The 16,044-nt window shown below is 47.7% G+C and overlaps 1 pseudogene; it reads left to right on the top strand.

Moving 5' to 3' along the window:
* Nucleotides 1-7,248: 7,248 nt before the first annotated feature.
* Nucleotides 7,249-8,172, top strand: LOC135886176 (olfactory receptor 6E1-like; annotated as a pseudogene).
* Nucleotides 8,173-16,044: the final 7,872 nt, after the last annotated feature.

A 16,044-nucleotide genomic window follows, 5' to 3' on the forward strand; every position in this document is an offset into this window, starting at 1 on the left:
GCCAAAAAAAACCTGATGAGGTTCAACAAGGACAAGTGCAGAGTCCTTCACTTAGGACGGAAGAATCCCATGCACTGCTACAGACTAGGGACCGAATGCCTGGGTAGCAGTTCTGCAGAAAAGGACCTAGGGGTCACAGTGGATGAGAAGCTGGATATGAGTCAACAGTGTGCTCTTGTTGCCAAGAAGGCTAATGGCATTTTGGGCTGTATAAATAGGGGCATTGCCAGCAGATCGAGGAACGTGATCGTTCCCCTTTATTCGACATTGGTGAGGCCTCATCTGGAATACTGTGTCCAGTTTTGGGCCCCACACTACAAGAAGGATGTGGAAAAATTGGAAAGAGTCCAGTGGAGGGCAACAAAAATGATTAGGGGTCTGGAGCACATGACTTATGAGGAGAGGCTGAGGGAACTGGGATTGTTTAGTCTCCAGAAGGGAAGAATGAGAGGGGATTTGATAGCTGCTTTCAACTACCTGAGGGGGGGTTCCAAAGAGGATGGAGCTCAGCTGTTCTCAGTGGAGGCAGATGACAGAACAAGGAGCAATGCTCTCAAGTTGCAGTGGGGGAGGTCTAGGTTGGATATTAGGAAAAACTTTTTCACTAGGATGGTGGTGAATCACTGGAATGCGTTACCTAGGGAGGTGGTGGAGTCTCCTTCTTTGGAGGTTTTTAAGGCCCGGCTTGACAAAGCCCTGGCTGGGATGATTTAGTTGGGAATTGGTCCTGCTTTGAGCAGGGGGTTGGACTTGATGACCTCCTGAGGTCCCTTCCAACCCTGATATTCTATGATTCTATGATTCTAAGTATGAAGGGAATCACTGTGACATTGAACATTAAACCTGACAGTCCACCAAAATATCTGAAAGCCCGAACTGTGCCATATGCCTTCAGGCCAAAAGTTGAAGCGGACCTCGAGCGCCTGGTCACCAATGGAGTCCTAATACCAGTTACCCAAAGCCCATGGGCCACTCCTATCATTCCAATAATGAAGAAAGATGGCTTCCTCCGGATTTGCGGTGATTTTAAAGTCACTGTCAATCCGGTGTTGTGTGCAGAGCAATACCCGCTTCCCCGCATCGATGACCTCTTCGCGGGCCTGGCTGGGGGACAAAAGTTCAGTAAGATTGATCTGAGTCAAGCGTATTTACAGATGCACGTCGATGAAAAGTCCCAAGAGCTGTTGACTATTGTGACTCATAAGGGGATTTATCGATACTGTCGCCTATCCTTCGGAATAACGTCTGCTCCCGCCCTGTTCCAGAGGGCTATGGACCAGATCTTGTGCGGCTTGTCAGGAGTTCAGTGCTATCTGGATGATATCCTGGTCACTGGAAGGAATGAAGAGGATCACTTAAAGAATTTAGAGGCTACCCTACAAAGACTGGAAGAGTATGGCCTACGAGTTCGCAAAGACAAGTGTGAATTCTTCCAGCCCTCTGTTGAATATTTGGGACACATCATTGATACTGTGGGTCTTCATAAGGCCCCTGCAAAAGTTAAGGCTATTGTGGAGGCTCCCCCACCTCGAAATGTTAGCCAGCTTCGCTCGTTTCTAGGACTATTGAACTATTATGGAAAGTTCATCTCACAGTTAGCCACACTGCTAAAACCACTTCATGAACTCCTTGGGCAGAACAAGGCCTGGAAGTGGACTGAAGCCTGTGATGTTGCATTTAACAAAGCTAAGGATGCATTGCTAAATTTTGAAGTTCTAACGCACTTTGATCCAGCCTTAACCCTACAATTGGCCTGCGATTCCTCCCCTTATGGAGTGGGAGCAGTCGTGTCACACATTATGCCTTCGGGAGAAGAGAGACCTATTGCTTTTGTTTCACGCACTCTAAGCAAAGCAGAAACTAACTGTGCCCAAATTGAATGTGAGGCATTGGAAATCATTTTTGGAATTCGGAAGTTTAATCGGTACCTGTTTGGGCGGAAGTTTACTCTTCTCACAGACCATTGACCTCGGACATCAATTTTTGGACCCTACACAGGCATTCCCCCATTAGCTGCTAGTCGTATGCAATGTTGGGCATTGTTACTTTCAGCGCACACATATGAAATCAAATATCAGAAATCCACTCTGCACAGCAATGCAGATGGCCTCTCAAGGTTGCCTTTGCTGGTCAAACATCAAGATAGTGCCCAAACGGAAATCTTCTACTTTGAACAGGTAGAGAATACACCCATCACTGCTACTCAGATAAAGAAGGCAACTCGTGTTGACCCAGTATTGTCCCAAGTTATGGACCTGGTGGTGCATGGAAAATCTTGACAAACCTCTCCGGTCTCACCCGACCTTGTTACCTACATGTCCAGGAGGACGGAGTTATCGATCCAATCTGGTTGTTTGTTGTGTGGGAGACGTGTCATTATTCCACCACCACTGAGATCACAGATGTTAGAACAGCTACATTCCGGGTCACTGTGGAATAGTGCGCATGAAGGAAATTGCACGAAGCTATTTTTGGTGGCCTGGATTGGACAGTGCTATTGAAGAGAAGGCAAAAGCTTGTATGTCATGTCAGGGTGTGAGGAATGCACCCCAGTGGGCACCCCTACACCCATGGGACTGACCTGAAAACCCGTGGCAACATATGCACATTGACTTCGCTGGCCCCCTTGAAGGAAGCATGTTCTTGGTGGTAGTAGATGCCCATTCTAAATGGCCAGAAGTCTCTATAATGCAGTCCACTACTGCAGAGAGTACTATCCAAAAACTACGGGCATTCTTTAGTCGTTTCGGTCTGCCAGAACAACTTGTGAGTGACAACGGACCGCAGTTCGTCTCTCAGGAGTTTCAAAATTTTGTGAAGGCAAATGGGATACACTACATCACTACAGCACCATATCATCCATCCACCAATGGATTAGCTGAAAGATTTGTGCAGACAATGAAACATGCTTTGAAATCGGCAAGGGGACAACACTCCATTCAAAAGCGTCAGGATACCTTCTTACTTTCCTACAAAAACACACCTCATGCTACGACCAAGGCATCCCCGGCCTTTCTAATGATGGGACGACAGCTGCGCACTTGCTTTGATCTACTGAAACCTTCTGAACCCCGACAAATTGTGCAATGTCAGCAGCAATATCAAGTCATCAGATGGGCACCCAGAGCAAAAGACCGAACCTTTAGCTCGGGACAGCCAGTTTTGGCTCGGAATTATACTTCTGGAGCTAAATGGGTCCCTGCCACGATCATCACTCAAACAGGACTAGTTTCCTCTTACACAGTTCGGACTGCAGAGAATCTCATCTGGCGGCAACATGTAGATCAGCTGTTGCCAGGTCATGCCAGTCCTCAGGACACATCTTCAGTTGAGTTGTCTGACTTCACCTCTTCTGGCGAGACACCGAATCAAGAATCAGCTGTTCCTGACTGTTCTCCTCCATTACTGCCGGCGGCTGAGATACCCCATTGCCCAGCACGAGCTGATAGCACCTCTTCACCCGTGCGCTGCAAACCCTGAGCCCATTGTCAGGCCTGCGCCCATGGTACTTTCGGGTGCAATAACACCAGAAGTTCGCCGTAATCCACCTAGAGAAAGAAGACCCCCTCAATGGCTGGATCTTTAGCTAGGGCAAACCCATGGTTATGGGGCAAAATAATCCCCAGTGTTTAGCCGGGAATGGAGGCAGTCTACCCTCCTTCTCTAGTTTAGTGTTTGTTTTATTTAGGGGATGTTCTTATTAAGGGGGGAGGAATATGTTGTGTATTTGGTTGTCGTGGTTTTTGTTCCTATGGCAACTGAGTTAGATTATTAGGGGATAGCCCAGCCAGCTTCGGCTGGTCAGGTCAGCTCCGTGTCTGTAAATAAATGGTAGCTTTGTTAGCTTGCTGCTCTCTGGCCTCAAGTGATTTCTTCCTAAACCAGCTTCCCTCAAGGATATATCAACTTTCCTTGCTGTTGCCTCTGGGGAGCTAATATCTGACTGATTACCCAACTTACAGCATGTTTTAGTTACAACCATGCGAGACAATTTTCATAACTTCATATGCATTAATGATATACATATATGGATAGAGAAATAACTTTCAGCAGATCATAACCTTTCCCCTGATACCGTACAAGGCCTGTTTTATATTTAAGATCACAATTATATAAAAATGAGGAATATGGGGGTTACAGGGCCCTCTCCCAAGGTATAGAACGTCACAACAGCTTCTTCCCAATCCCCTTCATTAAATGGTTGGCCAATAACTTCTACCCTATAGCACAAAGGTTTGTACTATGATTGGTTGGCAGCATCTCCACTACGTGAAAGACAAAAGAAGCCAATTCTGTCAATGGCTCATCTTCTCTATTCCCTGCTGAACTCATCTCAGGTAGAAGATATTGGTGTATTCCACAGTGTATAAGAAAACAGCAGACGCAGATCATAGAGCAGTAGCTGGAGGTTCATGACTTTGAACCAATGTAGGAGTTCAACTCAGCTGTCTTTTGATTTCATAATGTAAGTGGGTCTTTGGATTACTGTTCTCATGTGGAACCAGGACTCTTTCCTTCATGGCACCCTTAAGAGTTAAGAAAATCAACAGAATGATTTAAATGCAGATACACTTTGGATAATGATGGCTAAAGTAAGTATGGCAGCATTTAGTGTTTTGTACAATTCAAAAGAAAACACTACTAATCAGATAATAATAGTAATAATAGTAATAGTAATAATAATAATAATAATAATAATAATAAAAATAATAATAATAATACACTTTATTAGTATTCATAATAATACCTTTGATTCAAGGATCTCAAAGAATACAGATTCTGGAGAAATATTACTACTACTACTTTATAAATAGGAAAACTAAGGCACAGAGGAGAGATGAGCTCACTGTCAGTGTGAGTGAGCATCAGGGAAAGGAAGGGTATCAAGGATTCCAGACTTACAGACCACTGCTCTAATCACCACTGAAAGTGATAGTAAGAACTATTTGATGTGTACGTCTCTAGTATATCAGTTCACTTGAATTGTGCTAATGCTTTTCATTAGAATACTTTTGAGGGGGTTGTTGACAGGTTTCAAAGAAAGATAGATCTTGTTTTTCCCCCCTAAGCCATATGTCAAATTAAAAATATATATATATACATGAGTGTGGAAAAGATACCTGATTTTGAAAACATCATAGCAAGGGGAATCCTAGGGTCACTGTACAGTGGATCTCACACCCTTCCCCACTAAGCACCAAGGTTAGACAGAGATGTGAATCCAGTTCCTTTGGCATGATACAATTTTAAATCCTAGTTCTTCCACAGCTGAAAATATCAAGGACCAGAATCTCAGTTGACATCAAAGATGAATTAGTTTATAGCAGCAGAAAATCTGGGTTAGTAACTTTCGTGAAGCTATGTTGATTTACACAAACTAGAGATCTGGCCCCTTGGGTTAGACAGAGTTTCAGTGGTGGTGATCTACACTAGCTGGGGAACTGGACCTTAGTGTTTTTGTTCTAGTTAGTCTTCTTTTTGTCCCCTATACTTATAATTGCAATAGGTCAGAGTAAATGAGGAAGATGAATTAGTCAGTTCTTATTTAGCATTCCTGCCCTCTAACAAGACCAGAGCTTAGCTATATTACTGGAACATAATCTAATGGTTAGCACAGGAGATGAAGAGTTTCACTCCTTGCTCAGGGAAGGGACAGTGTCGTCCAAGAAGTGTGCTTAGAACAATGTGGGTTAGCAGCCAGGACTCCTAGGTTGTCTTCCCAGCCCTGGGAGGGGAATGGTATCTGGTAGTTAAGAGTGGGTGAGGGCAGGAAGCAGGGAGTCAGGACTCCTGCTTCTACTCCCAGCTCTGGGAGGGGAGTCAGGATTAGTTGTGAAAGTCTGATGGGCATATTCCTGTGTCCAAGTTGGAGTGTGCTCAGTTGTTTAGAGCAAGTTACAAGAACATGGGAATCCTGGGTTGTATTTTTGGCTGTGTTAAGTAATGTAATGTAATGTAGTGTAGTGATTAAAGCAGAGGACTAAGCAACAAGAAACCTGTTTTCTCTGCTAGTGCTATTTGTTTCTCTGATACTGGTCGAGTCACTTACCCCCCATGCTTTAATTTTATATATATATATATATATATATATATATATACACATACTGAGAGAGAGAGAGATTTCCCATAAAAAATTCATTTTTGACACAATCCCATTTCTGAGCAGGAATATTTTTCATTGAAACATTTCAACCATCTTTACTCTGCACTATGCCAGTGAGATGGATTATCCATGGCCTATTGCTATTTTTACTTAGTTTAAAGAACTTCCTTCAATGGCATAACCAGCTCAGGAATTTTTGGCATTCCCACTATCTTCATCTTTGAAAAGTGGTTCATGTGTAAGACTACATTTTAGTCACTGGTATTTTTAGTAAAAGTCATGCACAGGTCACGGGCAGTAAACAAAAATTCATGGCCCGTGACCTGTCCATGACTTGTACTATATAGCCCTAACTAAAACTTGGGCCGGGGTCTGCAGGTGCTCTGGGGGGGCACCGTGGGTGTTGGGGGTGGGTGGCCTGAGACTCCCGCTGGCGCTGGTGGGGAGGGCGGGGGCAGTGTGCGGCCCAGGAACCCTGCTGGTGCTGGGATGGGGGAGGGGGTTGTAGGGGCTGGCAGGCTCCCTACCCAGCTCCATTCAGCTCCCTGGAAGTGGTCAGAATGTCCCTACAGCTCGTAGGGGGAGGGAAGGACAGGGGGGCTTTGCATGCTGCTCCCACCATGAGCTCTGGCTCTGCAGCTCCCATTGACCGGGAACCACAGCGAATGGGAGCTATGGAGGTGGTGCCTGCAAGCATGAGCAGCACACTGAGCCCCCTGGCCTCTCCACCTAGGAGCTTCAGAGACATGCTGGCTGCTTCCAGGGAGGCCCCCCCGTCTGAGGTAAGCGCCGCCCCACACCACAGCCCCCTGACACAGCCTTGAGCCCCCTCCCATACCCAAACAGCTGCGGAAAGTCACAGAATCCGTGACTTCTGTGACCTCCATGACAGACATACAGCCTTATTCATGTGCCACTGAGGTCAACAGGAGTAGAGTTAGGTCACTGTGGGGCACTTCTGAAGATATCACCACTAGGTTTCTCAAGCTGGGTGACCAAAAAGTGAGACCCTCAAAGATACCCAGGGGATGTAGCTGCCCAGTGGTGTCTAAACTTGAGCACACAGAGACAAAACTCGGTGGACATTTGTGAACCATGTGCCAGTAACTGATTGTCTCTTTGCTGTATTGCTCAGGTATAAAAACATGAAGATGGTGAATCAGACCATGGTTAGTGAATTTATCCTGGTGGGTTTCCCCAAACCTTGAGAAGTGGAGATCATCCTTTTCCTGGCATTCTTTGTGATGATACTCATGGGGAACGTCCTCATCATCATGCTGATATGCACTGATTGCCACCTTCAGACGCCCATGTACTTCTTCCTCATCCACCTGTCGCTCATTGAGATCCTCATGACCATCTCCATAATGCCCAAAATGATGTGGAACTTTCTTTCAACGAGAAAAACAATCTCATTCTCCAGCTGCCTGGCCCCATCCTACTTCTATTTCTTGCTGGGCTGCACGGAATACATACTCCTCGCTGTGATGGCCTATGATCAATACGTGGCCATCTGTTTCCTCTTGCATTATGCCACCATAATGAACGGAAAGGTTTGCCTCTTCCTGGTGGTTTGCTCATGGATGGGGGGATTCCTGGCTGTGTTCGTACCAACTGCTATGAAAGCCGGGCTATCCTTCTGTGGGCCCAACATTATCAACCTCTTCTTCTGAGACAGTGCCCCCTTGCTGCATCTCACCTGCACCGACATACGCCTCATCAAATTGGATGACTTTATGGTGTCAGCGTTTGTGGAACTTGGCACGTTGCTGCCCACAGTTGTCTCCTACATCTGCATCCTAGCCACCATCATGAAGATCCTATCCACCAAGGGCAGGATCAAAGCTTTCTCCACCTGTTCTTACAATTTCACCATCATCACCATTGGCTACGGTACCTCCATATTCATCTACGTCAGGCCCTTTCAAGACCGTTCCAAAGTGGCATCCTTGCTGACAACAGTGGTGACTCCCATGCTCAACCCATTCATATTCAGCCTCAGGAACCAACAAGTCAAGGAGGGACTCCATTGCAAAGTGCTTTCCTTTGCAAAAGACACCAGACTCTGATTTGAGAATTGTGTTGAAGAACATATCTGAAAAGGATGACTGGATGAGAAGCTGGATATGAGTAAGCAGTGTGCCCTTGTTGCCAAGAAGGCTAACAGCATATTGGGCTGCTTTAGTAGGAGCATTGCCAATAGTTTGAGGGAAGTGATTATTCCCATCTATTCAGCACTGATGAGGCCACATCTGGAGTATCGCATCCAGTTTTGGGGCCCCCACAATGTGAACAAATTTGGTGTGAACAAATTGGAAAGAGACCAGCGGAGGGCAACAAAAATGATCAGGAGGCTGGGGCACATGACTTAGGAGGAGAGGCTGAGGGAACTGGGCTTGTTTAGTCTTCAGAAGAGAAGAGTGAGGGGGGATTTGATAGCAGTCTTCAACTACCTGAACGGGGGTTCCAGTGAGGATGGAGCTCGGCTGTTCTCAGTGGAGGCAGATGACAGAACAAGGAGCAATGCTCTCAAGTTGCAGTGGGGGAGGTCTAGGTTGGATAATAGGAAAAACTATTTCACTAGGAGGGTGGTGGTGAAGCACTGGAATGGGTTACCTAGGGAGGTGGTGGAATCTCCATCCTTAGAGGTTTTTAAGGCCCGGCTTGACAAAGCTCTGGCTGGGATGATTTAGTTGGTGTTGGTCCTGCTTTGAGCAGGGGGCTGGACTAGACGACCTCCTGAGGTCTCTTCCAACCCTAATCTTCTATGATTCTATGATTTGACTGAGAGCAGCACATGAAGCAAATCCACCCCTGGTCTAAGTCAGTCAATGGAACGCCACCAAGACATACCACCTGAGGATCAGGACCCATATTTTATTTATAATTAACCTTACAGTAGAAGTCTTCTCCTCTACCTGCTTTTAATTCCACTCTTGCTCCTCAGCTTCAGGGATGTATTAAATCCTGCCTTAGTGGGATGGTACTGGTGGTGGGAATGGACTGGAAGACCCCTAGAGGTCCCTTCCAACCATACAAAGGGTGGGAGGGGAAATATAACCACAGAGTGGGGTAGGGACTTGCTCACAGTGGGGAAGGGGCTTGCTCACAGCAGGTCAGTTGCAGAGGAATTGAATGCAGATCTCCTGACTCCTAGCTCAGTCCCCCTATATGCTGGACAATACTTTGCAAAGGTGTAAATAATTACACCAAGATGCAAGACAGGGGCTTGTAACCTAAGCATCAGCTACTTTTGGGGTACAACAAAATGTGTGAGGCGCAATGTCTATTGAAATGAGTTGGAATGCACACAAATGCTGACTCCTATCCATGCTGTTACTATCAGTGAATAAAAGAAAATAAATGTCTCTAAGGGCTGGTCCACACTAAGCCCCCAGTTCCAACTAAGATACGCAACTTCATCTACGTGAATAACGTAGCTGAAGTCAAAGTATCTTAGTTCGAACTTAAAGGTACTTACCGTGGGTCCACACGCGGCAGACAGCCTCCCCCGTCGACTCCGCCTACTCCTCTCGTGGAGCAGGATTACCGGCGTCGACGGCGAGCGCTTCCGGGATCAATTTATCGCGTCTAGACAAGACACGATAAATCGATCCCAGAAGATCGATTGCTTGCCGCCAAACCAGCAAGTAAGTATAGACGTACCCGAAGGTTCTCACAGTGTAAATCAAGCTCCTAAGGACAAGCCATTGGGCAAGACCCATCCACTGATCTGACCCTTTGTGTGATTCAGGCAGGGCAAAGGGGCCTTATACAGGTGGTAGCTGACTCCTCCCCTGAGCGCGCCACGTTCCCCCCTCTTCTCCCCCAGAGCATGCTAACGCTGCCAAACAGCTGTTTGGCAGCAGCCGGGTGGGAAGTGCTGGGAGGTAGGCGGAGGAGCAGAGATGTGGCACACTCAGGGAGAAGGAGGAAGTGGAGAAGGGGGGGAGGGGGCTTGGCTGCCGGTGGGTGCAGAGGACCCAATAATTTTTCCCCATGGGTGCTCCAGACCCGGAGCACCCATGGAGTCTGTGCCTATGGCTGGCCCTCCTATTAGGTGTTCCCCATTCAGAGTAATGGGGAACACAGCACAGGCCCTGGAGGGAGAGGTCAGAGACATTCTGGCTTTAGGGGTGATCCAGCCATCCACCAGCCCCGGGGCCTATCCCATGGTGCTGGTCCCCAGGAAAGATGGGACGATCCGATTCTGTGTTGCCTATCGGAAGCTCAATGACATCACCATGTCTGGTGCCTGCCCATACCTAGGCCTGATGAGATCCTAGACAAGTTGTGGGGGACTCAGTACTCCATGACCAGGGATTTCACCAAAGGCTACTGGCAGGTGCCTTTGGATCCAGATGCCAGGTTGAAACCTGCTTTTGTCACCCCTTTGGGACTGTACAAGTCCCTAGTCCTACCTTTCAGCCTCAAGGCGGTGCCGGTCACCTAACATTGGCAGGTGGATCAGTTACTGAGGGGAATGAAGAATTTTACCCTAGCGTACATTGATGATATTTGTGCCATTAGCCAGACCTGGAAGGACCAGGTGTCCCAGGTGAAGAGTGGGCTGGGTCGCCTCAAGGATGCAGGGCTGACTGTAAAAGCTGGCAAGTGCAAGGTGGGGATGGCAGAGGTGTCGTACCTGGACCACAAGGTGGGGAGGTCTGCCTAAAGCCAGAGCCAGCCAATGTGGGGGCGATCAGAGACTGCCCTGCTCCCCAGACTAAGAAATAGGCCCAGGCCTTGACTGGGATGGTGGGGCACTACCAGAGGTTTGTGCCCCACTTTTGCTCTGTGTCAGCACCCATCACTGAGCTATGCAAGAAGGGAAAGCCAGACAAGCTGATCCAGACCAGGCAGTGCCAGAGGGCTCTCTGCATGCTGAAGGAGGATCTGGTCAAGGGCCCGGTGCTGGGAAACCCAGTCTTTGACAAGACCTTTATGGTGTTCACCGATGCCTCAGACACAGGGCTGGGTGTGGTGCCAATGCATATTGATGCAAAAGAGGAGAAACACCCCATCATGTACCTAAGCAGGAAGCTGCTGCCCCGGGAGCAGGGCTATGCAGCCATAGAGAAAGAGTGCCTGGCCATGGAGTGGGTTCTTAAAAGGCTGCAGCCAGATCTATTTGGGCGGCGCTTCACTGTGTATGTGGACCACTTGCCCTGTCATGGGTGCACCAGATGAGAGAGGCCAATGCCAAGCTCCTGAGGTGGAGTCTGTCCTTCCAGATTATGAGATGGCAGTGGTCCATGTTAAGGGGAGTGCAAATGTTATAGCTGATGCTTTCTCCCAGAGTGGGAGGCCTGAACTTCCCCAGATCACTGGCTAAAGTGACCCCACTCAGTTTGGTCTCGAAGCGGGGAAAGATGTGATGAAGTGGGGATTTTCCCTTGTTATGTTGTATGTGAGCCTATGTGAGTCTTACTGTTTTGCATGAATTTTGTGTGTGCCCCTGTTTCCCTGTGTATTGCACCAATGTCTAGGTGGTGGGAATAAGGGGATGTGATTTTTGTGGAGGCTGCCCCAGCTGCCTGCACTGATGCTATAGCCACCCCTTCATAACCTGAGTCCCAGGAGGGGAATGTGACCAGGTGACTCTTGGCCCGGGAAGCGAGACAAAGGCCGGAGGATGAGCAACAGGCAGGGCAGAGGCCAGGCAGCTGAAAATGAGTCAGTCTCGGCTGGCTCGGGCCTCAGGGGGAGGACCAGAGCCCTGGCTCTGGGCTCTCTTCCCCCCAAGATGGACTTGGCTGAAACTCACTGATTTCTGTGCTAACAAGTTCTGTTCTACGCTCTGTTCCTGTTGACTAATAAACCTTCTATTTTACTGGATGGCTGAGAGTCACATCTGACTGTGGAGTTGGGGTGCACGGCCCTCTGGCTTCCCCAGGAGCCCCTCCTGGGCAGACTCACTGCGGGAAGCGCACGGTGTGGAAGGGGATGCTGAATGCTCTGTGGTCAGACCCAGGAAGGTTGAAGCTGTGTAAGCTTCTTGCCCTAGAGACAGTATGCTCAGAGAGAGGAGGCTCCCCCAGAGTCCTGGCTGGCTTCATATGGAGTAGTTCCAGATCACTGAACCGGTGACTCCGTGACAGCATGAAACATAGATAGCTAGATAGTAAAACAGACAGATGAGATTATTTTTGGTGAGATAATGAAGGAAGGAGAAGGGGTAATAATGTGGGAGTACATAGAGGGAGTAACAGTAAGCGGGGAGCAGATCAAAATGGAGGATACATAGGATGAAAGGGCTTTGCAGTGATGGGATAAAATTGAACAGGACCACGGGGTGGGACTGTGTAGGGCAGGGCTTTTTTTCTGTATCCTATTAGTTCTATGATGGTAGCACCCAGAGTCTCCAAGTGAGATCAGGGCTCCATTGGTCTGGATTTTGCACAGACACATAGTGAGAGATAGTCCCTGCTCCCAAGAGCTTTCAATCTAACGAGGACAAAGGAACAATGAGGGAAACTGAGGCACAAAGAGATTTATGGCATTTGCCTCAGATCACACAAGGAGCTTGTGGTAGAATCAGAAGTTTTACCCGGGTCGCCTGAGCGCCGGTCTAATGCCTTAACTACCAGATCATCCCTTCCTTTCATCATTGTATTATAGGCCTTGTGCAGCCTAGCAGTGGCTTCAATTTTCTAGCTACCAGCCTGGTTCTGCAACTGCTGACTGAGAGAGGAAAGATTCCATATGACATCCCCATACTCTGAGACATGAAATGTCCTCTTCATTCAGTGTTTAAACCCACAGGTACAGCTCTTGCTACTCTGCTCTGTGGAGGTTCTCATACCACTTTCATCTCTGTAGTATCTTCCATTTGTGTGTTGAGTGAAGTGACCAATAATTCTTAACATGCTTTGTTCTCTCTTATCATCTGCCTGGGGGCGGGGGGAGCAGGCGGGGATTGTGAGTGCAGTTGAGTGCTTTGTTCTGGCAGAGTTTTGTTTATGTTTTGGGGGAATATTGTGTTTATGTTAGAAAAATCATGTGGAATTAGTGCATCTGGCTATTGGAGCAGAAGATGTGGAGATTTGTGATGGTTTTCAGTCCTGTGGGAGTTCATTAGTCTTGGACTGGGCCCTAGAAAGGTCTGATTTCTACTGAGATCAGCTGCTCTTCAAAGGATGCCCCCCCCCGCAAAAAAATGTTTGGATTTTTTTTCCAATAACAAGAACGAAGCTGTAGGTGAAAATCGGGGATGCTAGAAATCCGTTTTCCACAGAAAAATGAGGAAAAACACAACATTTGCATTTTTACAGATATTTTATTTTTTATATTTTGTGAAAAAAATAAAAACATATACAGCTGATGAAATTCAATGTTGATAAATGCAAAGTAATGCACATTGAAAACATACTCCCAACTATAGATATAAAATGATGGCGTCTAAATTAGTTGTTACCACTCAAGAAAGAGATTTTGGGGTCATTGTTGATAGTTCTCTGAAAACATCCATTCAATGTGCAGCGGCAGTCAAAAAAAAAGAACAGCATGTTGGGAATCATTAAGAAAGGATAGATAATAAGACAGAAAATATCATATTGCCTCTATATAAATCCATGATATGGCCACATCTTGAATACTGCGTGCAGATGTGATTGCCTCATCTCAAAAAAGATATATTGGAATTGGAAAAGGTACAGAAAAGGGCAACAAAAATGATTAGGGGTATGAAACAGCTTCCATATGAGGAGAAATTAATAAGATTGGGACTTTTTAGCTTGGAAAAGAGACAATTAAGGGGGGACATGATAGAGGTCTATAAAATCATGACTGATGTGCAGAAAGTAAATAAGGAAGTGTTATTTACTTCTCATAACATAAGAACTAGGGGTCACCAAATGAAATTAATAGGCAGCAGGTTTAAAACAAACACAAGGAAGTATTTCTTCAAACAACGCACAGTTAACCTCTGGAACTCTTTGCCAGAAGATGTTGTGAAGGCCAAGACTATGACAGGGTTCAAAAAAGAACTAGATAAATTCATGGAGCATATGTCCATCAATAGCTATTAGCTAGGATGGGCTGGGATGGTGTCCCTAGCCTCTGTTTGCCAGAAGCTGGGAATGGGTGACAGGGGATGGATCACTTGATGATTACCTGTTCGGTTCATTTCCTCTGGGGCACCTGGCATTGGCCACTGTTGGAAGACGGGATACTGGGCTAGATGGACCTTTGGTCTGACCCAGTATGATTGTTCTTTTGTTTTTAGAATCCTCTTTACCATCGTCTCCATTATTTGGCTCTGTGTGTTAACTGAACCGGGGATGAAGCTCTACGGATTATTGGAATTTTTGATGATCCAAGATAAGCGGGGTTCCATTTTACTGGGGATAGGGAAACTAAAATTCAGTGTTCCATTTTAATCATGGAAAAGCACAGATTTTTATATTTTTTTTATCACAGAATTTGGGTTTTTTTTATCAAGGAAAACTAGGATTCCTGATGAAAACCCACCTGTCAGTGACAACTCATCCTCTTCTGTGAAGGATGCAGGGTGAGATGGGTCTAATATCTGCTCTCTGAGTCACTGAGTCCCTGGGACTTGGTCTCTGGAGTGGTTAGGAGCAGCCAGATCTGGATTTGATCCCTGAAAGATCTGTGGACCCCCAGGGGAGTGCTAGGGAGATCCCACCCAGTTCTCCACACACACATGCTACAGATTTCTCCACACACATACTCACAGCCCCAGTGATGAGCTGCCAAAATCTAATCAACAGGTTCCCTCCTCACCCCGGGACTCCTGCTCCATCCACCCCCCCGCGTTCCTTGATGCCCCTCCCTGGGACCACTGCCCTCATCCACCCCCCTTCCCTGTCCCCTGACTGCCTCCCACCGCCCCATCCAACCCCTGCTCCTTCCTGACTGCCCCCCCAGGACCCTTGACCCCATTCAATCCCCCTGTTCCCTGCCCTCTGACCGCCCCGACCCCTATCCATCCCCCCATCCTCCTGAACTCCCCTGCCCTCTATCCAACACCCCCTCCCTGCTGGAGCCGGACCGGGCCGGGCTGGGCCATGCGGCTGGAGCCGGGCCGTGCTTGCTTCTCAGCCCTCCCAGGCTTCCGCGCAAACAGCTGATTTGCAGGAAGCGGGCGGGAGGGAGGAGAAGCAGGGCGGAGCGTTCAGGGGAGGAGGCTGAGGTGGAGCAGAGGTGAGCTGGGGTCGGGGGCGGGGAGCTGCCGGAGCTTTACCAGTTGTTAAATTTAAAAGCCCTTTTAGAACCAGTTGTCCTGTGGGACAACTGGTTCTAAACAACCGGTTCTAAAAGGGCTTCTAAATTTAACAACCAGTTCCCGTGAACCGGTGCAAACCGGCTCCAGCTCACCACTGCACAGCGCCCCCATCCCCACAAACTGGCCTTGGGGGTGTCAAGATGAGGCCACATTGAAAGACCCAGCACCAGCCCCTTGGTTACATGTTGAATCTCGGCCAGGGGCTGGCATTACTATGGCATTGCTCTGTCTTCTACCAGGTGCTGGGTTCTCTCACTCTCTCCACACACCGAACATTCCCTCCCTCAGACAGCATCAGGATCACAACCTACCCTTCAGCGCCAAGCAAGCCGTCCCCTTGCGGCACCCTTTTGTGGTGGCTCCCAAGCCATCCTTCCCCAGAGCTGGCTGCATCTCACCTGTGCTGTGTACATTGAGTCAAACAGGGCGAAGATGTTCTATGAATGCAGGCCAAGAGCAGACTCATGCTGCGGGGGGATGATGTGTTTCCCCTTTGTGAAACCAAGGGAAAAGCATAACCCATTATGGGATCCACATTGGGTGGGCCCTATACTAAGCCAGCACCTTGTTGAACATTCTTATTAATTAACTAGAAGGTCTCACACGTCCCTGCTTCTCTAGGCTAAACTGTTCACCCAGCTGGGCCCTGTCCCCACTATGGCTGGCCTCTAGCCCCCACTCTGGTCAGAGC

The sequence above is a fragment of the Emys orbicularis genome, chromosome 12, assembly GCF_028017835.1.
Source record: "Emys orbicularis isolate rEmyOrb1 chromosome 12, rEmyOrb1.hap1, whole genome shotgun sequence".
Taxonomy (NCBI): domain Eukaryota; kingdom Metazoa; phylum Chordata; order Testudines; family Emydidae; genus Emys; species Emys orbicularis.